This window comes from Sceloporus occidentalis, unplaced genomic scaffold, assembly GCF_023333645.1.
Source record: "Sceloporus occidentalis isolate IW3139 unplaced genomic scaffold, rSceOcc1.0.p SCAF_51, whole genome shotgun sequence".
NCBI lineage: Eukaryota > Metazoa > Chordata > Lepidosauria > Squamata > Phrynosomatidae > Sceloporus > Sceloporus occidentalis.
In genome coordinates this window covers 2,258,976-2,285,899 of record NW_028317031.1, presented here as the reverse complement: position 1 = coordinate 2,285,899, position 26,924 = coordinate 2,258,976, and positions in this window count along the sequence as shown.

Below are 26,924 nucleotides of genomic sequence, written 5' to 3'. Positions count from 1 at the left end.
TTGTTGAACTCAGGCTGCTTAAAAATTCTATGTTTTAGGCTCAGCACATTGCTTGTTTAACTGTCTGTCTAGCTAGCGTTGTGTCTGTCGATCTGTTGCCAAACAAGAATGAACTGCATCCTAGCTGATTAAAACAGTAGGTGAACACCCTTAACAAAATTCTATGAACGCAGCAGTGGTTTTCATGTCTCTGTTCATATGGAAATATTTTGCTTCACAAAATACACAATGAACCCTTTAAATGTTAGGAGATACAAATTAAGGGTTATACACAAATTTATAAACATAAACATATGAAATGTATATGGGTTCAAATGAGAGCTCTTTGTATTTGAGGTTTTTTTTGGAACACTGAGCTTGGAAATGCTTTTATAGGCATAAACCTGGTGGGCCAGGTGAGGCAATGGTGAGAATGCCCAATCTGATGTTTCATTTGTGGTACACTCCTGAGCTCCAGTGTTACAAACTGGTTTGGATTTTCAAGTCTTTGACAGATTGTATTATGATTCATGAGGTTCAAATGCCAAGCCTCTGGGGTTACAAAAGTAATTGTCATACCTCAGGTGCCCCTTGACATCGGCGACATCTCTGCCAGTTGCACAACCTCCTTACAGACCTCACCAATCCCACAACGGCAGGCACAACCTACAAGTGCTCTTACAAGGATTAAAAGTCCACAACTCATCCACCACCTCCTGGGGTGGGGTGGCCAGCACGGTAACCACTAAACATCCTGCCTTTCCTCTAATTAAAGGTCAATTAACAACCTATATAAACCCACTCCGTCTCAGAGTCAGTGCTTTCTGATTATGGGGCTGTGTGTTAAGACTTGCTGCTGTGACTGGTCTATTCTATTCCTGATCTAATGTTCCTGACCTCTGCCTGAATGTTGATCTTGCTCCTGTTCTGCAGAAAAAGAACCAATATTCCACGTGCAATAAAACCAAATGAACAATAAATACTTCCCCACACTAAAAGCAGCCTCCAAAAACACTCTTCCTCAAAGTGTAAACGAGATCCAACATCAAAATATGGAGCGCATATACATGGGGGAACAAAAACAAATACCAATAGTGCAATATGTAAAATAAAAGATAATTTGATGGGATGTAAGATCCACTCACAAATGGGCTGGATACAAGAGGCTCATTAAACGGACTCTGATGTAAAAGATCTTGAAAGCTGTAAAACCAAGGAGAACCAAAATGGTGCAGTATCTTCAAAACCGCAAAAGAAAATAAATCATATTGCACAAAGATGAAATAGCACAACTCAAAAGAGTAATGTGCAAATGCTAAATCAAATGGATACTCCGGTGAACAGCCACAACAATCTTCAATCTGGCACGTCGGCTTCTTCAGGAGACAATAAAAACAAATAATAAAATCAAGTGAAAATGAATAAAAACCTTATTTTGCTTATCTTGCTCCTGTTCTGCCAGCCCTGACCTGCATTTAACCCACTATGATTCTGCCTTACCCTTACCTGTACCTCGCCTCTGGATATATTGCTGTATATCCAGTGCGTTGGTTTGGTTCCAATGGCAGATGTGTGCGAACTGTCTCCTGCCACCGGACTCCGTCTTTCATGGTAAGAGACTCTCAGCATAATAGTAATACATAAACCCTTTACTTTTACAGTACTTTGGGTCCATTTCCTTCACTGCATGGAGGGTTAAGGCCACTGAATAATGAGGAAAATCCATATATATGTGGGATAATCAACAAAAAAACGGATGCCAGTTCATTGAACAGTCCCATGAAAATTGGGCAAGCCTACGGTTTGTGGTGCCTGGGTGCAGTAATTTTTCAAGGCTCCCCTATAACTTTCATGCATACATACTAACATGCAAACTCACCCTAACACCCACTAACTCTACCACCCTACTCTTACATAATTTCTCCTGAGTGGCCCTGAGTATATGTATATCTTTAGTCTTTTGTCTTCTTCTGTAAAGATAAAGCTGGTGCAAAGGGTAGTTGTAGAAACGGTCTACTGGATTACCAAATGGGGTTTGTTAGTTTGTTAATGCAGACTGAGTTTGCAGGTGGATGTATTCAAAGTACAACCTAATGTCCCTGATAGAAGAATGAGCACTGAGGTCTCAATCCATTGTGCCCAGACCTTTGTCTTTAGTAATGAAAAGGCTTATTCAGTGTTTAGAAAGGTTGCACATTTGTCCTTAGTGATTTCTAGCCTTTCCTCAGGGAAAAAAAAAATCTAACTTCTTAAATGCCTTGCATGATGTTTATATTGGATGGAAGTCTATGGACTACATTGGCCAGTCAAGGGAAATTGATTTTGTGTTTACTTAACTTTTTGTAGATTTAAAGAAAAGTATTGGATTATTATCCTGCCAAGGGAGACCCCTAAACATAGGGTTCAAGTTATAGTAGTTTAGGTTGAGCAAAGACTTGTTAACCGCTGTTGATCCAAAAGAAGGAAAAAAACCCTCATGTCAGCAGTTTCGAATTGCGCTTTCAATGGGGAAAAAAAAATTCTTCTTGACTCCAAATGGCAATCAGATTTCTCCTTGGATCAGTAACTAAACAACATCTAACAGTTTACTTAACAGCCACATAACATCTGTAGTTGATATGTTACACCTCCGCCAACAGAATTGGGCAAAATTATGCAACATCAAATCTGCAAAGGAACCAGGTCTCTTTAGACAGAAGGTTATTGGACCAACATAGAAGGATAATTCTGGACCTCAGATAACATCTTCAAATAGTTTGCAGATGCAAAATTGTCTTGGTACATATTTGACTAAAAGAAGAAGTCCCATGGGAAACTCCTCATTTCTCCTTGAGCCTAAAATTGTGTACAGTAATATCAATTGGCATTGCCAAGAAATGGTTTTATTTCATTTTGTTCAAATGAGCCTTCCTTATTTGCAGACCTGGAGGCTGCCATTGTTGTCAGTCATGTGATATTTGTATTGACTTCCCTTGCTCAAACACCACACCGAGATGATTCTTTATAGCAATGCTAATGAAGCCCATTCACCCACAGACTTTCATTAGTCAGGTTATCTAGCTGTATGATTAACACTAAGGCATTCAAATGTTTACCATAGGCAGTATGATAAGCAGTGGCGTCGGCAGGGGGGGGCCAGAGGGGGCCATGGCCCCCCCTAAATCATGCTGTGCCCCCCGGTGTGCCCCCCCAATTGAAACGCCGTCTTTTTTTTTTTTTTTTATAGATCCGGAGGAGAGAGAGGAATAAGTTCTCAGCGACCGTTCGGCGCCTCTCACTCTTTTCCGCGACCGCGAGGCCTCTGCCTTGGTCGCAGTGCCGGCATTTCAAGCCGAGCGCCGGTATATGATGTCATATCCGGCGCTCAGCAATGAAGCCGCGCACACTGCGGCAGAACCAGGAAGACAGAAACCTCGCGATCCCGCCGCTGGACTTCTACAAGCCCAAGGTAAGTGAACTTCAAAGGGGGGGGAGGAGGGTAGAAAGTTAGGAGGGGGTTAGAGAGTGAAAAGAGGTAGATAGGAAGTGAGAAGAGGTAGATAGGGATACATTGGGAGGGAGAGAGGGGGTAGATAGGATAGATTGGGAGGGAGAGGGGGTAGTTAGGATAGATTGGGAGGGAGAGGGGGTAGTTAGGATAGATTGGGAGGGAGAGGGAGATATTAACATATATTGGCAGCAGGGGCTAATATTAATATTAATTGGCAGCAGGGTCTAGTATTTATATTCATATTGGCAGCAGGGTCTAGTATTTATATATATATCGGCAGCAGGGGCTAATATTAATATATATTGGCTGCAGGGGCTAAGTTTATATATATATTGGCTGCAGGGACTAATAATATATATTGGCAGTAGGGGCTAATATTAATATATACTGGTAGCAGGGTCAAATATTAATATATATCGGCAGCAGGGTATAATTTTTATGTATATCGGCAGCAGGGTATAATATAAGTATATATCTGCAGCAGGGGCTAATATCAATATATATCCGCAGCAGGGGTTAATATTAATATATATCAGAAGTAGGGTGTAATGTTTCTATATATTGTCATCAGCAGGGGCTAATATTAAAGAATGAGAAATAACTGCCTAACGTGTGTGTGTATATGTGTGTATATATATATATATATATATATATATATATATATATATATAGTGTATATGTACCGTTTTATAATTGGCCCCCATACTTTGGTTCCTGGCCCCCCATGTGCCCCCCCTAAATATGAAAGCTGGAGACGCCACTGATGATAAGGAGGTAAGGTGTTTGTCTAGTAGACTGGGCTACGATAACAGAGCTAGATCACATAAATGACTAGTATGTATTTTAATCAGACAGCTCATACTTATAAAGAGCCATCCTTAGGCCGTCATAAATGTTGAGCATTTCCTATTGAGAACATTGCAATGTTCCTGCTGATTGGTCCACATACTGCACTTTAGTTTACAACTGCTCTTTATAAATATGGCCGAATGTGGGTAGCAGATAAAAGCAATTTCATTTTTGTATCCTAGATACCTGTTTCTTTTGCCAGCTGGACACTGCTAATTTACATCCCCTAGGGAAAGTTTAAACATGGAGTATATTATCTTTTGTACAATTCCTGCGTAGCAACTTGCATTATTATAAAATGCACTCATGGGAAAGTAAATTCAACATTTAAAATTTATGACAGTAATGGATTGTCCAGTGACAGATTTTTTTTGTGAAATTGTCTGATAATAATTTCTGGGCTGCGGTGATTATGTCTTTGGCTAAGACCTAACTAAAGAAACCATCTTGCCTTTATAAAGCAAAGCTGGCATCTTAGATTCTATTTGTGCTGAGGCAGCAGGTCTGTTTGCAGTAGGATTCATTTTTGGCTAGAGAAGCTTAAACCTCCAAGGACATGATTTGAGCAGGATTCCGAGAAAGGATCAGATCAAGCATTTTGGTGCAGCTGTTGAAATAATTAAGTTTTCATGCGAAAGACGAGTTACTGCAACAGAATGAAAATATGAGTGGAACCACATAGAAACACCTAGTGTATCCGCACAATGGTAGTCTAGAACCAAAATGCAAGGCAGAATTCATCTGCACAAGGGAACCAAATCCCTAGACACACGTTTTGGCCTTCATAGGCCTTGTCAGTGAGGTCTAGATGGTATCCCTCTGCACATGATGAGCGAGTAGGTCCACATTTTGTCTCAGCCAACGTAACCACAGAGTTGTGGACTACAACTCTTGTTATGATCACTTAACCTTTTTTGTTGACAGAAGTTGCATCCAGTAGCTTTTGGCTAGACTTCCAGGAATCTCTAAACCCAAGGCGTGCCTTAATGTGTACAAGATGAGGCTGATGAGTTGTTAATACATGGCATACACTAAACATTATCATCATAATTGAGGGCCATGATCTCTTGCCATCTCTGCTCATTCAATATACTGATTCACTAAAATCTGATTTGTCATCTGAGATCACAAGGAAACGTGAAACAGCTTGATCCGACTTGGCCATTGTCAGCTTTATTAACATGGAGTGCGGTACTGTTAATTTGGAATTTAATCTCAAAATGTTATACATATAGGTCTTGTATTTATTTGGTTTTCTTTTATTTTTACTTACAGTAAAATCTCATGTATAATATGAAGCCACTTATAATATACTTGCTCAGTTTTATGGAAAGCTTTACATAGAGGTCACCCTATCTTTGTATAATACATTCCCCCTCTCCAAGTATCCTAAGGGTGAAATGTATCATGCTTGTGAAAAAATATTTGTAATTTTTGTACAGAACATTGTTACAATAAATTGATTGATTTTGGGGATGTATAAGCCAGTGACCTCACTCTTTTTGTTAAATGTGAAAATGTAGCCGTAACAAGCAATAAATAAATAAAACCTCAAGAATGTTATTTGAATATTCAAATGCCAGAATAATTGCCCAAGCAGCTAACAGCAACATTTCCACGCTCATTATTTATTTGCTACAAGGAAACTGAGAACAGCTAAATCCTCGAGATCTTTCTGTTACTTTGTATTTTCTCATCAGTTTCTCTGGCATCCACCATTCACTTGGCAAGTCCCACAATGTGTAACCAAAGCTGACACATTCCAAAAAAGGGTCTGGAGCACCCGTGAAGGTTTGCAACTCTACTCATCACTAACACAAGAAAAGTTCTAATTTGTTCAGAACCATCTGCTATATTTTTTCTCTTCCTCCCAAGTATATTTAATTAGTATCTTTGGAACATATTCATGTATTTCCTAAAAAACAATTAATGTCAGGTACTGAACATATACTCATGGTATGAACATACAGCTGTACCACCAGTCTGGAATGGTTGTCCTTACTACCTATTAGAATAGGATTTCTGTAAATTACTTAATGACCTAAAAAAAAATAAAGGTCACCATCATCAGAGACTTCACTTTTGTGCTCAAACATTATGTTACCCTTTGATATGTAATAAAATATTGTGAAAGCCATTTATTTTCAGACAGACGAGTAGGTAATGATTCAGTCTATATAACTCGTGACATTCACATCCAGATGCCTGGCTGTCTAGGCACCTGGATCATCTGCATGTTTTGTTCCAGTTGTACCCAAGGGAAAGACTGTATTGCTAATTCTACCCCACAACTCCTGCTCGTGTAACTTTAAAATTTACTTTTAGAGTTGTTATCAGTTTGTACAAATATGGGATGGATGAAGACCAATAAACTATATGTCACGCCAAATAGTTGAAGAAGTGGTAGGCACATTTAAAGATTAGGGAATGGATGGAGAGAGACCGAGGTAGAGTGTACAAGAGAGGGCGACAGACAAAGAGAAGGTATACGTTTGTATAAGGTGTGCTAAATTTCTTGGTTGTCGCACATTATGGAGTGACAGAGTACTCACAGCCCTTGCAGTCAGCAAAATGCTAATCTCGTCCCAGGTGGACCATAACTGTGGAAAATAAGCCATAGAGCGGAAGAAAGAAGTGAGAAGAGAGGGAAGAAGCAGGGGGGAAGTAAAAGCTCTGTAGGGGATGGAAAGGCTACACTGCACATCCAATGAATTATGAAGAAAATGAGAATAGGGAATTAACTTATTTCACAAGCAATGCAAGATGGAAAAGGACAAGTTGGACAAAAAAACACCAGGGGGTAGCAGGGTAGGGAAAGAGACTCACGCTTACTGAGAGCTATGGAAATGTTTGGAGTGAGTTAGGGGCAGTGATGCCTTCAGGTGATCTATTAAGAACTTGGTTTATTTCTACAAAAACTTGGTAAGTAAATATATATGCATTTCAAAAATATATTCAGAAAAAATACTCACAAAATGTGCAAAAACCTTAAAATAAGATCTTATGGAAACATAAATGAGATAATGGCCTTTTGTTCAGATCAGCACCAAGAATAGTTCCTGGAAAGTTTCATCTCCGGATGAAGATAAAGTCATCTGAATACGAATGAATGAGCACTATCTTTAAAGGGATAATGATGCCTTTAACTAGACGGTTTTTATATTCTGTTGCTTTTTTCTGTTAAAGGAAAAGCAACAAAGAACGAGGAAACAAAACAAAATAAAAACCCAACAGGTTGGAAATGAACGCTACAATTTGATTGGTTTCTGAATGTTTTCAACAGAAAGCAATTAGCATTTAGGTTAGTCACTGACCAGAACATTCACAAGGGATATTAAACTTACGTCAGCCCCTCGCTGCTACCCTTTACAGAATCCATGGGATGATAAAGCTGAAAATAGAAGAAGGCTGTAAAAAAATTGCAAATGTTTTAGGCACATTTTATGTGAATTTATGGTTAATCATTACTATCCATTTTTACAATTTTTTATGCCTATATATTATAAATATGAATACATCTGTAGTACGGTGTTACAGCAAGTGGAAATGTCCAGTTTAATGTTTCCACAATTTGTTTTAATACGAGATTACTAAACAAAAGTAATGGCAACTTAAGAAGAGCATTTTTTATTACTAATATCAGATTAAAAATACGTTTTCAAAAATATTGTGTTATTTATTTAGAAACAGCTCTAGTGTTTGCATAATATAATGTACTAGACACACATTATGATTTCTTATCATACTGCCTTTGTTAATAAAAGCAATGGCTCAGTGGTAATCACCCTGCTGGACACACTGACTAATGAAAGTCTATGCAGGAACAGACTTCATAGCATGGCCATAAAGAATCAGCTCAGTGTGGTGTTTGTGCAGAGAAAGTCAACCTAAATATCATTTGACTTGCACCAATGGCCGCCTCCAGATCGGATAAAGGAAGTGTAGTGTAGCAAAAGGAGGTAAAACTAGGATTTTTGTCAATGCTCACCTACATCAATGTATACAACACTGTATTTTATGCTTAAGCTGAAAAATATTTTTTCTCAGGACATTTCTCCATTAAGCCTATATACATAGGATCAAAGAACTAATTACTGCCCATGAAAAATATAGACCATCCATGTGTCTGCGGAGCTAATGTACACTGCGCTGCACAGAGCGCCTTCTCCTCCGTGATTGGAGGTCAGCTCCTGCGTGGCAGCACGGGCGTGAGTTTCCTGGAGAGTGACGTCTAGCGTCCTGTCAGCGCTCACTCAGAGTGAATCCTGGAGCTGACACCAAATACAGCGGCGGCCAGCAGTGACAGATATTTGATCCATGATCCCCGTGGGTGAGCTCTCACTCTTTGAAAAAAGTATTTTATTATTATATTATTTCTATACATTTTATTAAGTTTGGTTAATTCCAGGCTGAGCCTGGACATAGTATAGTTTAAATTCACCTTTCTTTTCACCCCCTAATGGTGTTTAACCCCTTAAGGACAATGGGCGGTCCCTAAACCCATTGAAAAAAATGCATTTTGAGCCTGTACATATACAGGCTTTGTCATTAAGGGGTTAATATAATTTTGCATGTAGACAAGGTGCTATGGCATGTAAATTTTCCCTTCCTGAAAAGTTTAATATTAGTTTTAACTATCATGATATAACATAATGGATGTGGGACGGTTTTTGTGGCACTTTTTTATTCTGGAGGGGGGGCAGCATTTTACACTTCACCCCAGGCTGCACAATGTCTTGGGCCGGCCCTGGCTGAGCCCTTCATTTATGACCTGGTATATCATATATTTTTATTACATTTTGAAGCATAGGAGAAATGTTGAATAGCTGGTATGGTCCTTACGTAAAGGCCAAATAAAGTAAAAAAAACAACTTTTTATCATTTTAAAAGATAACCTATTATTAACATATTTTTTTATTTTATGTACTTAGGGGCTATAGCTATATAGTGATACTTGTAGCAAATCCTACTGTGGAACTTTAAGAGAATGGGAATCGCTTTGAACTTTACAGTCAGTGCTATACTGACCCTTAGAATTGCTGCAGGCTGCTTCTTGGACCTATTTCATAGAATCCACACTGCTCTGACTACAAAGAGGAGGCGATCAAACAGCCTTGAGATTCCAGTGTAATAAAGGAAGGGCTGTAGGATTTTACTGGTCTAAAGGGCTGTAGTTGAAGTTATCTTAGAGAGAGCTAAAAATCGCAATGCTGACTTATTGTAATTGAACACTCTTACGTAACAACTTCTAAGATGAAGAACACAATTTAAAAATGAAAGTTCCCCTCCCCCAGCTACTGACATACACACTCATACAAATAAGGTCACATGAGGTTAATAACTATTAATGCATCTTCTGTAGAAAAACGCTGTCCAGCTCCTAACAAGGCTTGCGTGGTCTCAGATGAATTACGCGTCACATTCTTCGCAAAGAATGATCATGAACATTTCTAGATCACGCGACAAACGAATATACCGGTAATTAGAAAATGTAACTTTCCTTAAAAAGTGTGGATCAGAAAGCTTTATTTCTTTAAAATAGATTTTAAGTCCACATTCTACAACATAGCAGATCTTCCATGTTGGTCCTCAAAGAAAGTGACTTTTTGACAGAGAAAAGGTATGTTGTGTTTTATCTGAGTCTTTGGGGAGTTTGGGTCAATTTTGTTGGCAATACAAAGTTTGCATGGCGTGTCAAAAAGTGAGCAAATAAAAAGATATTTGCATTGAGTGTCCTTAAAAGTATTCTAAGACTAGTCCAAAAGGACTTTACTATGCCTTACCCTTGTGAGCCTGGCCTGTATAATGCATAGCTAATATAAGAAGGTTTCTTGAAAGTTATCCAAGTGATTTAGCTGTATATTAACATATATATATATATATATATATATATATATATATATATATATATATATATATATATATATATTGCAGGGCCCCTGCTTTTAGTAAGCTCCTTTTCTTCCACTTTCTCAGCTTTTTAGCATCTCGTGTTTTTTTTTCCTTATGTTCTATTCTTTCCTCCAAATTCAGGAATTTCTTTTGCCCTATCTCTTTATTGCACGTTGCTGATATCTTTTCCTCACATTTTTCTATCCTCTTTCCCTTTTTCTTTTATCCTGCGTGTTTCCCTTTTAAATTTTTCATCTACTTTTTAACTTCTATACTACCCACACACCTATACATAAACACACATATACACATACACACACATTTACATACACATGCATACATACACACAGTTTGTGCCACATCCTCCACTTCCCTCCTGTATGTTCCTCGTAGCCTGTAAGTCCTATCAGGTCCCACAATGTGTGGTAGTCATCCGCCTTCAATGACACTGCGCGCCTAGAAGTGATGTGATTTACAGGAGCGCAGCATCTGTAAGAGAGGATGATTACCTCTCTCCTGACCTCAGAACGTTAATCCTGCCCTGTTTAAGAAACTGCTTCTCATTGGAAGAGTAAAAAAAATAAACTTTATATATATAAAGGTTTTATTTAATAAGGTCCAGTGTGTTGACTGACAAAATAAGGCAAATTCTCCATGTTGTTTTGAATTTGCAATCATGCGTTTATAAAAACAGCTATTCATTCTATCAGTTAACCTGGGCTCTGCTTCTTTTCTTTTGCTGTTGAACTGAGATTAGCAACATGGGAGAGAAGTGTTGTGGAGAAAATGTAAGATTTAAAACATCAAAATCATTGGCCTAAAAAAATTGAGCAAAACAAAGTATCCAGTTAATTATCGTCAATCATGGCAAAACATTGAAATTGTAATAGTAGTAACAACCTCATGATGCGTTTGAAGTTTCTATAGCAACTTCAGCTATCATCAATTAGCATTCTCTGAGTCAAAGTACAATCAAATAAATCACTATCACAAGCCATTTCATACTCTACACGTTGACTGGGTTGACAATATACTCCAACCTTTTTGTGTAGCATATGGTTAACCTTTTTGTGCTTGGGATAATTGCCACCAATTTTCAAAGTGCTATTCTCCATTTTTTTACCTATGTCTGATTTGGACTAATCTACAAAAAAACAGAAACTGTATTTTTTCTGCTCTTTATGTAAGCACCTTGCTTCTCTTGTTTAACTTAAATGGAATATTCCAATGCATTTTTTAACACGTTGGTATTGGGACTATGAAAAACATCTCAACAATAATTATTGAAATCAATTTAAGTATGACCTTGACCCAACTTTGACTTTTATTGTACTCTGCCTGCCCTGACCGCAAATGTTCCACAGTCAGCTCTCTGTCCTGAATCATATTTGTCCGTCTTTGGGATCCTTGTCCTCCATGGTGTAACTATAAAGGTTGCAAAGGATGCAGCTGTATCGGTGCCCCCAGCTGCATAGACCTTCCTACTCCCTTGGAGTCCATACTGCCACCCCATTGAAGGGAGAGCATGGAAACTTGGGCACAAGGAACAGCAACAGTGATAGAGGAACCCACGCATCATTCCCCCCTCAGAACTACCTCTGCTAATACTTTATTCCCTACTGGTGCACTGAACCTTTTATTGGTGACAACCTCATCATAATGGTTTCATTTGCAAATACATTTCTTTTGTTCCTTTGGTATATGCCACAGCGGAGGCAATGTCTGAATTCAAACAGTGAAGTATAATGTTAACCTTGTCATTGTGTCCTTGACTGACACAGGACAAAATCCAATAAATCTTCAGAACGCTTAAGAATACTAAAGGTTTTGGACTCAATGGGATGCATCCTTAGGATCTTAGTTTCATAATTGACGAAACACTTTGTTTTATCTTAAATTATTTGTTTTTAACTGGTGACATTCCCACTACCGAAGGGAGCCAAACATGATTATTCAAACAAGCTAAGTCTGGGATTTAAGGCCTGTAAGGCTAAAATTCTTACTGGGAATATCTAAAGAATTGCAGAGGCTAGCTATTTAGCAATTTGTTGTATAAAAGAATACAATAAGTTGGGGTCAGTATTATTTTTCTCAGGCTAAGAACATATGTTAAAATATAGATGGAAGGTGATGCAACTGATATGTGCTCGGTTATTCATGATAGTTGGCAGGATAGCTTGCTGGAGAGTTGCAATTTCATCTCACTAGTTTGACTTTACGAAGAGCCTACCCCAGTGGGCTTCTGCTACACGAATGACCCTGTGAAAAAGCATATATAAATCAGTGAGGTTTCTTGAAGGTCCCCATACCTCCTGGAAGTGTTGGCCCTGTATAATGCGTTGTGAATACAGTGAGTTGGAACCACAAGTCTCCCGCAACTTCTGTGAAATATGAACCTCATTTTTATAAGAAGTAGCTGGCAGTGCTCTAGAATTTCCCTATGATGCTTTGGTATTGAAGAAAGTAGTAGCATCCAAGAGGTTGTATCGGCTATAAATAATGGATTTGTGCATTCATATTCAAGGGAACATGAAAACTAACACAAATAATATGGTGGCGCCTTACTGTACACAAAGACGAAGATGCAAATCTTCGCGTTTGCCTTCCTAAATATCTCGTGGCTAATCTCCCTGGTCTCTTCCCCCCATACAAGTCATTGCCTCTAGCCTACCTTAAGTCTTTGTAGTATGGGTTAATGGGAACTGGAATCTGTAGGATCGCGGCAGGAGTTAATTGGTTGATGCCAGAGGAGCCCCCTGCCGGTGACCAATAGAGTTGCTCTTACAGACCTTTAAAATTTAAATCCTGGCACCAAAGCCAATGGTCTGAGTCTTAGACAATCACTCTGAACATCTTGGCCTCGGAGGAACAGGGATTTGAGTCCCCCTGGCAAAGTGCAGGGCAAGGTACACCTCGGAGCAACTTTGGTCTTCTGACATCAACCAATGAACAGCAGCAGCCCTTCATTGGTTGATGCCAGAGGAGGCCCCTGCGGGTGCCCAAGTCTAGTAACTAATAACAGAAATTTATGAAATAGCATGTTTTATTTAGGTAAAAGCACCAGTGGCCCCAGGCCAGGCTCACACTAGGAACCCCTGTTGATTATTCCTTTGCTGTACATAGAGGTCTCTACACTATCGATTCCTACTTTACTACTCATCCCTAATGTAGTCAAGCACTGGGATACCACATTATCTCCAGAACCCAGCATCAGGCAGCACAGACTACGACGGTGGAATTGATAGTGTAGAAATCTATGCAGGTGGTGGAACAGATCTCTTCTCCATCGTACTGGACCAATAGGAATGGAGGGTGGTATTGGAGCATGTACGATTGGGCTTGGCGGAGGCCACCTGTAGTGATCCTTTATGATTAAAGACAGTCCTGAACATACAGATACCTATTAAAATATCACTCTGTTTTTTATTGCTCAAGATATAACATAGAATTCAGTTGATAGAAACCCTACCTTGCCAAAGCCTACTGGTTTGTTTCCATTGTGGTACATTACACTAATGGGAAATATGCTTTGAGCCACATTATGTTAAATCCAGTCCTTATTTACACAACCAAAATTTGCTGTGGAGTTACATGCGACAATCCACATTGGCACTAAATGTGTTACTGTTTTTAAACCACTTTTGAGAAAACACCCATGAGATCATATAATTAAATCAAAGGAAAGCTTTGACATGAAGTGAACAGGGTTAGAGGTAATAAATAGAAATGTAGCTTAGAAAACATGTCAACTCAACTTTTAAATGCATCAGTCATACAGGAAACAGACAACTGGTATCAAGGGAAGGGGCCATTCTCAAAGGTGAAAAATACCAGAAAAAAATGGGGAATAACTATTTAATTTTTAAAAGATGAGAGTTGGTACCGTGTTAGCCATAGAATTACAGGAGACAAGTGGAGTTTAGTGGAGTTTCATTCAAACTCCACTTTCTCTTGTCTTATTTATTCAAAAAACCCATGCATCAGTGGTGATGTTAGTGGGAAAAGAAAAAGCAAAATATAAGATGTTTTTAAGAGTCACTAGAACCTTAAAGTGAAGGAATGCCTTCGTAATCGCTCATGTGAAATTAGGCTTAACTAAAGTGAGGGAAAGAGAAATTCATGTCAGTATACTGCAGTGTGGTTTTAAGGGGTTCATAAAGAGATCATTGACTTTGATACATCTCATCTTTCTTTCCTCTGGGAACCTTGTGCCCTAACATATTAATAAGAACACTTGTCCACATTTTCATGTAATCTAGTGAATCCTTTCTACATGTTACTGTACTCGAAATCTATGTCTGAAACATACGCTAGGTTTTTCGGGGTTTTTTGCACCTACGTGTATTGAGCCATACGATATCCAAGCGATTCCTAGTGCACAGCATTTTTAGGTCTTAGTAGGTAAGAAACAACATTGAAAGTGGGTTAGTACATCCCTAAATAACACATGGATTGGGCCTGTGGTATATCAAAGTTAATTTGTAACCATATCCACATATATCTATGTTTTGTTGCATGTTGTTTTGTCCTGCTTTAGCTCAGTTATCACTAAAGGTGTTGTGTCATGTCCCATTGGGACCTACTGATTCCTAATAAACACAGAAGCACAGAAATATTATGATTGTAAATAAGAATCAGCGGTTCCATTCAGCCCAGGATTTCTACATGCTGCACTTTGTGTATGTTGAAAGTTGGAAAATAACCACAACCTTCCACTAATTAATCTTAAAATCCACTGTCCTGTTAGATTACATCTTTCTAAAAAAAAATCAATAAACATCACTCATTTTAGGCAGATAGGCTGTTGATACAGCAGTACAAATTTGTGCAGAACACATCTTTTTAAAGTACCTTTTCTGCTTGCACACTGGCCCTTTGTGTCAAACCACAAAAAAATAAAACATAGAAGTGATACATACTTTTTATTTTCATTCTTTTATGTACCTGAAGCAATATTTTGTTCTGCACAGTTTGATTTGTTACATACATCCTTGTTTTTCTTTGATTATCTAACAAAGACACAGCTGAAAAGGTTAAAGAGTGATAGCTATCTATTCCATCTGGCGAATGACTCTGAGAGTCCTAATCACAGAACATTTTTTTCTTTAGACTTTTTTTTTTACCCCATATCGGCAGCTTGAAAAAGCAGGACAAGCCTATGGTCCAGACCCTCTTTGATTCCTCATCAGCCAATAAATGGCTGGACTTATACTTTGATGAAAGGTGGCTATCTGACGAGAGAAGGCTATCTAAAAATAGCTTGCCTATATTGTAGAGCAGAATATACGATGTTTGTGCTTCCAGGAATATAGGCCCTTTGTTAAATGCCAGCATGTTACTAATGACAAACTGTTAAAACTGGAATAGCTCTGCTTAACCATTTTCTTTTGTCATATTTTGCTTTGTGGCTCTCTCCACCAAAGAGAGGTCTACATTGAATTTTTACAACAGCATGTCAAACGGACCGCAAAGTAGTAACAAATCATTTTCTAAACCGTTTCATTTTTTTTTGCATTTTGAAAATTACAAAAAATATTCCATTATTAGTTAAACACAAGAGGACTCTCAGATCCCACTTGCACAAACTGGCATGTTCAGCATAAAGAAATGTAGACAAATAGAGCCGAGGGGAGGCTATTACAATTTGTACTACAAGATGACAGTGTTTTGTTGTGCAAGTCAAATATTTCGAGTTACCGGGGTTTTATTATAATATCTTTCCGAGTCAGAAGGGGAAGACACAGCTGAAAAGTATTTTGTAGAGAAGTAAATAATTGTTATTGCTCTTCTTCGCATTCGCAGGCTGTGTACTGCGGGGGACTGGCAAGGAAAGGGTAAACAAGCCGAAATCACAGCCTTGCCTATAATAAAATGATTATGGGCAAGAATGAGATGCCAAGTCATGTTAAATATTAATCGTAAACCGAGCAGTAGTTTAAGTGTCTTAAAAGTGTGATGTTACTATGATTGATTCCATGAAATTCTCGACATATTGAACATTGCTAGGAAGCTCTTTGAGATGTATTTTTGAAAGGTTTCCAGATGATGTATGATTGGAACCGAAAGATGAATGGAAATGAGAGGAAATTTAGGTCTGAGATAGAAAATTGCTTGTTGTCTAGGCATAGAAATAAAAGATTTGTTAATCTATAAACTTCATTGCTTAGCATAGTGAATAGGATATGTCAGGCCCCAGATGAGACAAGGATTCTGTTTGATTTAATTTGTTTAATTTTTAACCCCTTAATGACAAAGCCCGTACATGTATGGGCTCAAAATGCATTGTTTTCAATGGGTTTAGGGACCGCCCATTGTCCTTAAGGGGTTAAAGTGAAATAAAATATCACAATTTTAACACATAACTACAGCAATAAAATATGCCGTGTATCCTACTGTCAGTTCTTTTGATTTATCATGTTAGATTACAATGATAAATATAAATGCACCCATAGCTAAGTAGATGGCTTTTGTAGTAGACTACAGATTAAGTATATCACATCCAAACTGAGATTATTGGGATATCAATGGCAATTCTCTTTACACATTATTTTAAGAATGTGGTTTCCTATCACAACTGATTTAAAAGCCTGCTTGCCGTAGCTGTATTTGGCATTCTTCTTAACGTATCCTAGAAGACGCAACTGTGTATGTTAAAAATAGTTTAGACATTGCCCGCGTTTACAATAAATGAAATGCAAAAAACATCAGGAGGATACATTAAAAGCGAATACACTGGTCAGTCTTGGGATGTTTATATGCATAACGCATAGGAGCTTGAGAAAGACCTAGCAAGGTGGAAAAGTGTGTTGGCTCCCTTGCGTGTTCCTGTATTCAATGGGGGTCAAGGAAACGCTACAACACAGCACACCAGTAAATCAGGGGTTGTTGTTATACAAACTTCATGTTTGTGATTGATTGAATGTAACAAAGTTGCTCTATCATGTCAGAAATAACGTTCACTCTAATTCAGTGCGTAAACACAAGTGAGCAATGGGTCCTGATGGTGTGCCAGGTGGTGTTTTACTGCTGCTGTCTTAGCATATAGGCCGACGTTGGGGATTTTGGTTACCTCAAAGTGGGCTATTCTTTTCCTCCTATTCCAGGGCCGTTGTAGGTATTAAAGTTGAAGGTGCATATGAGTGGGCAGTATAACAGAAAGTGCAGCGTTCTTTTCCAGATGGTAACTGCTGGTAAGGGATACCAGTGGAGATCGCTGTGTGCCCTCGGCATACTAATGAGCACCCAGGCCTCAAACAGCAGATGGCTGAAGCATCATTATTACATAAAAATGGACACATATATTGATATATCAATCTATTTGTCAAAATACATGATTCTTTGAATATCCTCCCATTAAATGGACCTTTTTTTGAAACTCGGCATATATGATAGTTTTAGAAAATTGTGTTTACCTTTCAGGCCATAAGGTAGATGATTTTAAACCATCTGTGTGAAGATTGAAACAATCTGTCCAGGTAATCCAGGTCTAGCTATAACAAAGAGGAATGATTTTTAGTTATACATAGTAGCAAAGTTCTCAACATATTCCATATCATGTTATTTGGACATATTACATGCTCATTCAGTATTTCAGAATAATCCTATTTAGCCTCCCACTACACCCCTAAAAGTTGGGTTGAAAGCAAGTGCTTAACTTGAGCAATGGGGTAAAAAGCAGTAGCACTCAATCTAGTCCCTGACAATGGCACCACATTTACTATGGCTTTCACATCTAATAACCCGATATTCTCAGTGCCACCACTGTGACGTGTCTGTGTAAGACAAAGCTGCTGTTATAAAACATCACTACATTGCTTGGAAAATAAACAAAACTATATATATATATATATATATAATGTGCTTGTGTTAAAAATGCTTTGTCGCTCATCTTGTTACACCGTCAACTCGCTTTAGGAAGAAAATAAATAACCCTTATCATTCACTATCTCCGCCTAATAGTCCTTTCAAAATACCCCCACTGCCCTACACCCCCAGGTGTCATTCCTGCAGCAATTCCCCTTCCATGATTACTGTTGCCTCTGTGTTTCATGTGAATTCATGATTAATTATTTGATGTCCCAGGTGTACTGTTTCAGTTATTAACTGTACACCTATGCTATGTTTGTGTATATACGGGTATATATATATATATATATATATATATATTGGGTAAACAGTCAATGTTTGTGTTCTGCATTCCGTAGCAGTCTGTTCTGTCCTTAAATAAACTCAATCAAGCCATAGATCTCTCCCCAGTCCCTGTGCTGACAGTGACACCCTATTTACTATATCCGTCACACCTAATAGCCTTATACTCTCACGTGACAGGTCTGTGTTGGAATGAACTTGTTATAAAACATCACTTTACCGAACTGAAAATAGGGGAAAAAATGGTGCATATATTGGACCCCTCTGTAAAATAAAACCCCTCTTTAAATCTACAACCATGTCTTTTAACCGGTCAACTTTGAGTATGCCGTGAGTTTTAAAGGCTGAAGCATGCTGATGATATATAGACGTAGCACGAACAATAGAGCCTGCAACTAACTATGCACACAAAAATGATCTTAGTAGAATAATTGTAGCCAAAATAACCTTTTTGTGCAGTAAATTCTAGTATTCCGGAGACACATTATGAATGCTACATAAATAATCCAGAAATATAGACTTATTTCGATAGAGAAAGAAGGTTTTTTGGCTGTATAGAGCCATGTGCTGAAATCTTATAGACGTAAATGTACATTTTCTAACAGAATAAAAAAAAAATCATGCTTTGTTTTAGGTTTCTCTCTCTCTCTCTCTCTCTCAGCTTATTCTCAATAGAATTCAGAGAGGCTCTGCCAATTTTGTCAATATTTGAAATCCTTACTCGGCTAATGTCAAATAAGTTTAACAATTTCAGTGCAAATATGCGTGTAACATTTGGCTTCAGAATATACAAGCATGTCTGGATATTGAAGGGTTAAACCTGGCCTTTCTGAAATCTACTCAGTTTCCTGAGAATGAAGCATAATTTGCCGTGGTCTATATTTACACGCTCATATACATATGTATCTGACCTTCCCCGACCTGCCAAAAGCAGCAGTAGATATTTTGAAGTAAATAATCAATGGTCATTTCTGGAAAGGCAATAATTAGAGACAAGTGTATGAGATCCTCATTAGATAAAATGCCGGCTAAAATGACACATATCTTTACTGTTTACTGCGGATCATTAATGTTCACCCAGAATGACTTTTGCGCCTGTATGAGTAATAGACTCTTGCATGTAGATAAGGAAAAACAGAATTAATGTTCAAAAAGGAGTACATTTCTCTTTTAATCTGTTTTTTTAACTTGATTTCTGGACAAAACTGGATTGTTGTGTTGTGCCAGGTCGAGACTTTAGAACCCAGGCTATGGTCAGTGCAGGGTGCACTCAATCAAGCTCATAAGTGTAAAGCTAATGCCAATTTATGGGAAGGGGGTCAACTAGTATGCAATGCATAGCTCAAAGGATACGATCCTGTTTTTCTTATGGAGGTCAGCACCGCGGAGAGGGACTCATAATCGCAGAATGCTGGCGGGTAGTACCCGACCCACTATTTGGGGTTTTGTACGGCCGGTGGTAAAATACACTGAGTAAGTTATCCTACCGCCTCCCTGTAGTAAGTTTTCATTAAGAGCAGGTGTGCCTTTGAGAGATGGGGTTTGGGGGGTCAGGGTATCTCGCCTATGGTGGGGCAAACTGGACCTGTGGTTGATTGGAGCAAGCACTATGGTGAGGGGCTCATAGTTGCAGAGTGCTGGTGGGTAATGCCCAAAACACTGGTTGGGGTTTGTTATGGCCATTGGTACCTGGCAGGTTACTACTAAGGACGAGGCTCAAGGCAGGGGTCCGTCCATCATGTGTGTTTAAGGAATATGCTTTTATACAATGTTTTAGTTGTAGATTACAACCTGTCACGGCGTTTAATAAAACTAGGTGGCCTTTAAAATACAACCTCTGTGTTTTTACTTCGCCAGGTAAACGGCGCTGAGATCTTGGGTCGGTTGGGGAGATTAGTGATTAAAACAGTGGCACTACCAGGAGCCTAATCCCACAACAGGGGGCATGTTCTGAAGATCCAGTAATACAAACAAGAAATCATATCATGGGAGCATGTGAGTACTGGAGTCAGGTGAGCACCAGAGGACTTGCTAAAACCGTGGGGTTATTGTCCAAATACAGTTCCTAATCTGTGTTATTAACATGCATATTATCTGTAATCACGTTGCAAGTACATTTTTTACAGCCTCCTCCACCCCCACACACCTAATCTGCTCCATGCAAACAGGTATTTGTATGCATTATATATATAATCAGCATCTGTACCCGGTGGGCGAGTGCTCTAATAAACTTAGGAACAGAGCCTATAATGCTAGATAATAAACATGTTTGCTTTACCTTATGACTTGCTGAAAATGGGAACTCCCTTACTGTGCTTGAGGATCAAGCCTTAATATAAGTTTTTGTTACCTTTTTGTCACCCTCAGTCAATAGCAAGGCTGAGAAGGAGAGCGTTTACCTTTTTGACAACATACAGGAGGTCCACTCCTTGTGCAGTCTATGCCAGGAGATCTGATTGTTGCAGCATCCATTTCTGTTTCTCCAAATAGCCTTTAATAAAAGAAGCCTGAAACTACTCTTGTTGGGTACATCGAGTTGGCGGATCCCCTAAGGTTGATTCATCACTTCTGTGATTGTGTCCTACAAATAATCTATTCCTTAGATTTGGCGAAGTCACTGTGTGTACTACGTATTTACTTATGGCGAATAAGATCAAGGACAAAACCCTTTAATCAATAAACTATTTACCACATTCATATGCTTTTGCTTGCCCACACATACACACACACCACTTTTTTTATTTTCTCGTCAACCATGGTTTACAGCTGATGTGAATGATAAGCAGTAGTTAGAGGAAGAAAGGTCGAATGCGAGAGCCCTCGCATTCTACTGAGCATTATCCTTTTTTCAAACTGTTTTCCCTTATTGCATTGTTTATACAGAAACTGCTAACACAGACTATGCATACATTTCTGTGCTTAATATTTTATAGAGAATTCGGTGAAGGGTAAGCTGGTACTATACAAAACAAGTTTGATGCTCACCAAGACGGACAGCACTTCATAGCCTGTCCTATGGTATGTCCCTGGTTGGGACTATCTCAGGTTTTAGTTCTCTTGTGCCATTACAGGGGAAAAATCTCCATCAACATATGAGTCTGAGCTTGCCCATGTGCAGTCCAGAACTGAAGTGTGAGGGAAAACTTTTGTGAGGGAAGGCTGGTGGCAAGTGGGCAATGTGGTAATTATCTACTGATCTGCTCTCATTTGAAGTTAGAAGATGTTGGGCCACCGTCTAAAGCTTTCTTATGTGTGTTAACTGCAGCTCCATATATCTCCTCCAGGGTATATAGAATTAGAATGATTAAAGTAAGCTTTACAGTCCTGTGTATAGGACAGCGGTGGATGGTGCATCTACCAAATGTCACTTGGTTCAGCATGATGCTGGGCTGAATGGCGCCACCCAAACCCAGATCCAAGGGCAGAGTGGCAACTTTCAGAAAATTGGTGAACCCAAACAAACAGCCAAGTGGCTGCTAAATATATATTTGATGCAAAAAATAGTCACAGCTATTGGTTCTGTTGTTTCATGGACTTCAGTCTATAGAGTCCATAAATAGTGTTATGTGATTGTGGCATAACCACTGTAGGCAAAATTGGATGTCTATTTTAACCATTTACTGCAACATCTGTGATAGCCCTGTTGTTCTCTGTACTTTTGATTTCAGTCTTCATGGATTAATTCCAGATCACTTTACAAAAGCGCAATTGAATTTTCACATTTACAGAGTGTGTCTGGCAGCCAGACATCTAATAACGCTGATATTAATAAATATAACTGTAAGTCTGTATTTATGGTTTGTATAGAGGAGGGTAGGTTTCTGTTCTCGGGGAGGAGGAAAATAATAAGTTTGCTGATTAGTTTCTGCAGAGCCACAGCCTGCCGTTTTCTTGTGTTGAAGGGCAATTCCCATTTACTTCAAAGTGAGCATTGTCATGGCTGCTTGTTCAATATACCTTTCTCTTTCTATATTTCATGTGTGAGAGACGCCTTCCCATATGGCCATTGCTATAGTATAAGGCAGCAGGGAGACAGAAGTTTGTTTTTTTGTGGGTAGAGAAGGTTTATTACGCATGCATACTAAAGCCAGCTCTAATTTCTAATGTTATTTTAAAATGTGCCAGGACTTGGGTTGCTAGCCACTGCCTCCAAGAGCAAAAACCCCTGGATCTAACGTAGCAGAAGGAGCCTTTCAACACTCTGATGTCTATCGCCGCTGATTCTGATTGTTACTCCACCAATCACAGAACGGTATAGCTGAAATCCCACCTCCTATTCCAGATTCTTCAGTCACCCTTCCCTGTCTGTCACACAAAGGAATTTCAATTATTACAGATAAAAATGGATCACTTCTTAGTTAGACACACAAATCCTTATCCGATAAGCTGCTTAACTTTCAAAAGGAATTGGCAATTAAATAAACACAACAAACCCTAAACATCAAACTAGTCACAGCCAAGAAATACTAGCCATTGAATGCTAGCCCAACTGGATTGACAGTAGAAAATAGTGACATCTCTGACGCTCAGAGTGTGCGGTGGATCAGTGATGCAAAACAACAGAAAGCCTCAGGGCACCATTCATTTGCAGGAACATTTAATTGGTTAAGCCAGGACTGTTATGGAAGTGACTTTTGATCAGTATCAATAGGAATACATTGTTCTGATAAAATGATCATCAGACAATTGGAACAGCTGGCACATGAGCCTGCGCTGAGCAGTACTCCTGTAATCTATCACATAACTGCGACAACATAGTCCCTTAGCCCGACACTTTTTTAATTGCTACATCTCCGGCGTTTGTGGGGCTACCACGAATTGCCATCCGATGCTGAAGTTTTCCTTTTGTTCGTTACAAAGTAATTTCGATTTCCAGTGACCAAATGTCACGGTAGATTAATTGCATTTTTTAACATTGGTTAGAGGACAATAATAATATATGTTGCACCTTTTAATTCTGGGAACAATGCATAATGCACTGTTATGTTGGATACATTTTTGTAATTAAATTACAACAATGTGTATCATACTCCCATGAAACATTCCTATTCTGGCGATTACCTTTTACTTATGCATGCTTAAAGCTAGCAACATGAAGGTAAGCTTTGGGTACACTCTTCCTTTTTTTGGTTGTCAGGTTGTATCTTGTCAGGAATGCGTGTTATCAGTAGGGCTTCATGATGGTCACGTGAACACTCAGCTTAACTTTTAGTGGGGCTCCCTTTGACTCCTTTATTTAGAAACAGAACCTCAATTAATTAATATTAGACTTGTGCATTCGTACTTGGGAGAACATGAAAACAAGCACGAATGTTGCGTTTTGGTAATTTAAACCGAATAAACTAATCTTCGTGTTCGTCTTCGTAAATATCTCCTAGCTAATCTCCCTGGTCCCTTCCCCCCATACAAGTCACTACCTCTAGCCTACCTTAAATCTTTGTAGCATCGCAGGGGTGAACAAGAATCTCTAGGACCGCGCCAGGAGTTAAAGGTCCGTAAGCGTGACTCTATAGGTCGCCGGCAGGGAGCTCCTCTGGCATCAACCAATGAAGAGTAGAACACAGGAACAGGCAAATATTCGTGGAATAAGGAGGGTTTATTTTTTTCACCAAGATGAACACAAAGATTTGGCCGGTGCCCAAGTCTGATTAATATATGTCATCACACTTATGGTGCACACTAAGTCGCTTCCATACCTTCCCATTAATACAGAGCTAAAGTGAGCTTGGGTTTTATAATACAAGTATTAATTTAAACTCTTAGTGCAGGGGCGTCCAACATGCGGCCAGGGCAACCGATCTTACACGAGCCGCACCTCAAGCCCTGCTACTTACTTGTGGGAGGGTCTTCTGGACAGCACAGAGGAAGCGGAGTTCACGTGACTTCCTACTTCCTCTGTGCTTTAGCAGAGAAGGCAGAGGGAGGCCGCGCCCCCTGCTGAAGTCTGTGAGCGGCATCGAGGGAGCTGCAGTACAGGTAAGGGGGTGGGGAGGGTGTTTGAATGAGTGTGTGTGATTGAGGGAATGAATCTGTGAATTAATGATTATATGAATAAATGAGTGTGTGTGTGTGTGTGTGTGTGTGTGTGTGTGTGATAGCATGGATGTGTAAGTGCTGGAACCTAGGCATGATGGGACTGTGATTGCTGTTAGCAATCACACTCCTATCATGCCAAGTCAGCCAGTACATGCTGAAACCTGGCCAGCTGCCCCCCTTGTGTAGTGATAATGCCAGCAGTATGGGGTCTGCACTTACAGCCACCCTGTACCAGCATGTACTGGCTGACTTGGCATGATAGGAGTGTGATTGCTAACAGCAATCACAGTCCCATAATGCCTAGGTTCCAGCATTTACTGGATGGATGTGTAAGTGCTGGAACCTAGGCATGATGGGACTGTGATTGCTGTTAGCAATCACACTCCTATCATGCCAAGTCAGCCAGTACATGCTGAAACCTGGCTAGCTGCCCCCCTTGTGTATTACATAGTAACATAGTAACATAGTTCATAAGGTTGAAAAAAGACCAAAGTCCATCAAGTTCAACCTATATATGTATTGATGCTGCCAGCAGTATGGGGTCTGCACATCACTTACAGCCATCCTGTACCAGCATGTACTGGCTGACTTGGCATGATAGGAGTGTGATTGCTAACAGCAATCACAGCGAGCACAGTCCCATCATGCCTAGGTACCAGCATTTACTGGTTGCCTAGGCTAACAGCAATCACACTCCTATCATGCCAAGTCATATTGCTAATTTTGTCCAATTGCGTGTTACCTACTTTTATTAAACATGTGAGTTTTTATTAGTATTTTTAAAGGTGGGGGTCATTTTCGGTTTTGGCTAAGTGAACCCTGAATGTTTTGGTCCAGAATTTTCATTTTAGTTCATCCCTAGAATAAATCTAGGGAATCCTGAATTTGTAGTCGCAAAACTTTCAAGGCCCAGAAATCAGTGAGAGGAAGAGTAAAGGTTTTGTGTCATTTTACTTTATTTTAATCTGCATATTTTATTAAAGGCCATATTTTTTGTCACAGTGAAAAATGAGTGCGGCCCGCGCACGGATACAATTCTGATGAAGTGGCCTACTGCAGAAAAAACTTGGACACCCCTGTCTTAGTGAATGTTATTTAAAGAGAAATACAAACATATGTCGCTTCTTACAAGGTAACCATTGCCATTGCTGGGACCTTGCTGTCTTTTCTTATGGTGCCAGTCAAGAGCACAATGTAGCACTTTTTTGCCAAGTCAAATAGATTATATTTGGAAGAAGTATCTAGGGAGAGATCTCTGTTTAATGTACTTGAAGGGTTGAAAACTATTTTTTTTCATCATACAGACATGCACACAAATTTACATAGATATAACAATGTACATTTTATAAGGAGGGGAGAGTCACTCCAAGGTTACAGAAAGCTTATCATGTGTTCTGCATATAGCAGCACAAAAAAAATGGTATGTGGTTATATCTTACCCCAAAAATGATGGGTTTCATGATTTAAAGAAAATGTCTCCTTGATATAAATAAATAAATTATATCGTATAAAATATTCATATACAATTTTTTTCAGATGCCTCCTTATAAATCATACAGTACTCATTCAGCCAACTGACAGGAAAATCATTGCTAGGCGTTAGAGTTGTCTGCCTATGTCAAATGTATGACTAAGTCTGACATTAGTTTTGACAGATGCCAAAGAAAACAGATCGACAATGAAATGTGTTCTATTGTTGTATGAAGGGATATAGTTTCATGTACTAGTATAGTCTTATTTGTTGTTTTATTTGTGATACACTATACAACTATATATATCTGGTTCTGCCTTTTGTAATTATTTGTTATATCATTCATCAGAAGATTCAAAACTACCAGGAGACATGAGCGATACTGAATCCTAATTGTACTTATGGATCCTCTAAATACAGACTAGGGATTTTGTCGATTGGAATTAAGCAGATGTGTCTTGTTTATGTTTTAGCTATAACTAATGGTTTGTTGCATTAAAGTGGCTTCTTATGTTACCCTTGTAGTCAGCTTTACATACTTTCATTCATTAGTTACCACTTTGGGTTGTGAATAATGTTGCAACCTTCCACTTGTCATTCAACTCATCAGAACTCCAAGTCCATCTTAGTTACTGATTCCACGATCAGCTCAGATATTGTAGCTATTGTGTTAAGTACTAGGTTTCTAAAGAAAATACAGTCAGAAAAGTCCAAATACAAGCAATGAGCAATATGATGGAAATGTACTTTGCCTGGGGCAGTGGTTCCCAACACAGTCCTCACTTACACATCAGAATTAAGTAACTACTACACTCTATTCCAACAGAGAGAATCATAAAATCTGGGCCATTGATGCGTCTTGAGAACTAGGTTTGGAACCTCTAGCCTAGGGTACTTAGAACGGAAAGTGCTTTGTGAATTTCCCATTTTCCATTCAGTTCTAAGATTTTCAAAGATGTCTTAAGTTGAATCACCAGTGATTTTAGTGGGATTTTGGAATATTTGCAGCTTTAAATGGGGTTCCAACAGAATCTTCTATTATCAAAAGTAGCGATAGAT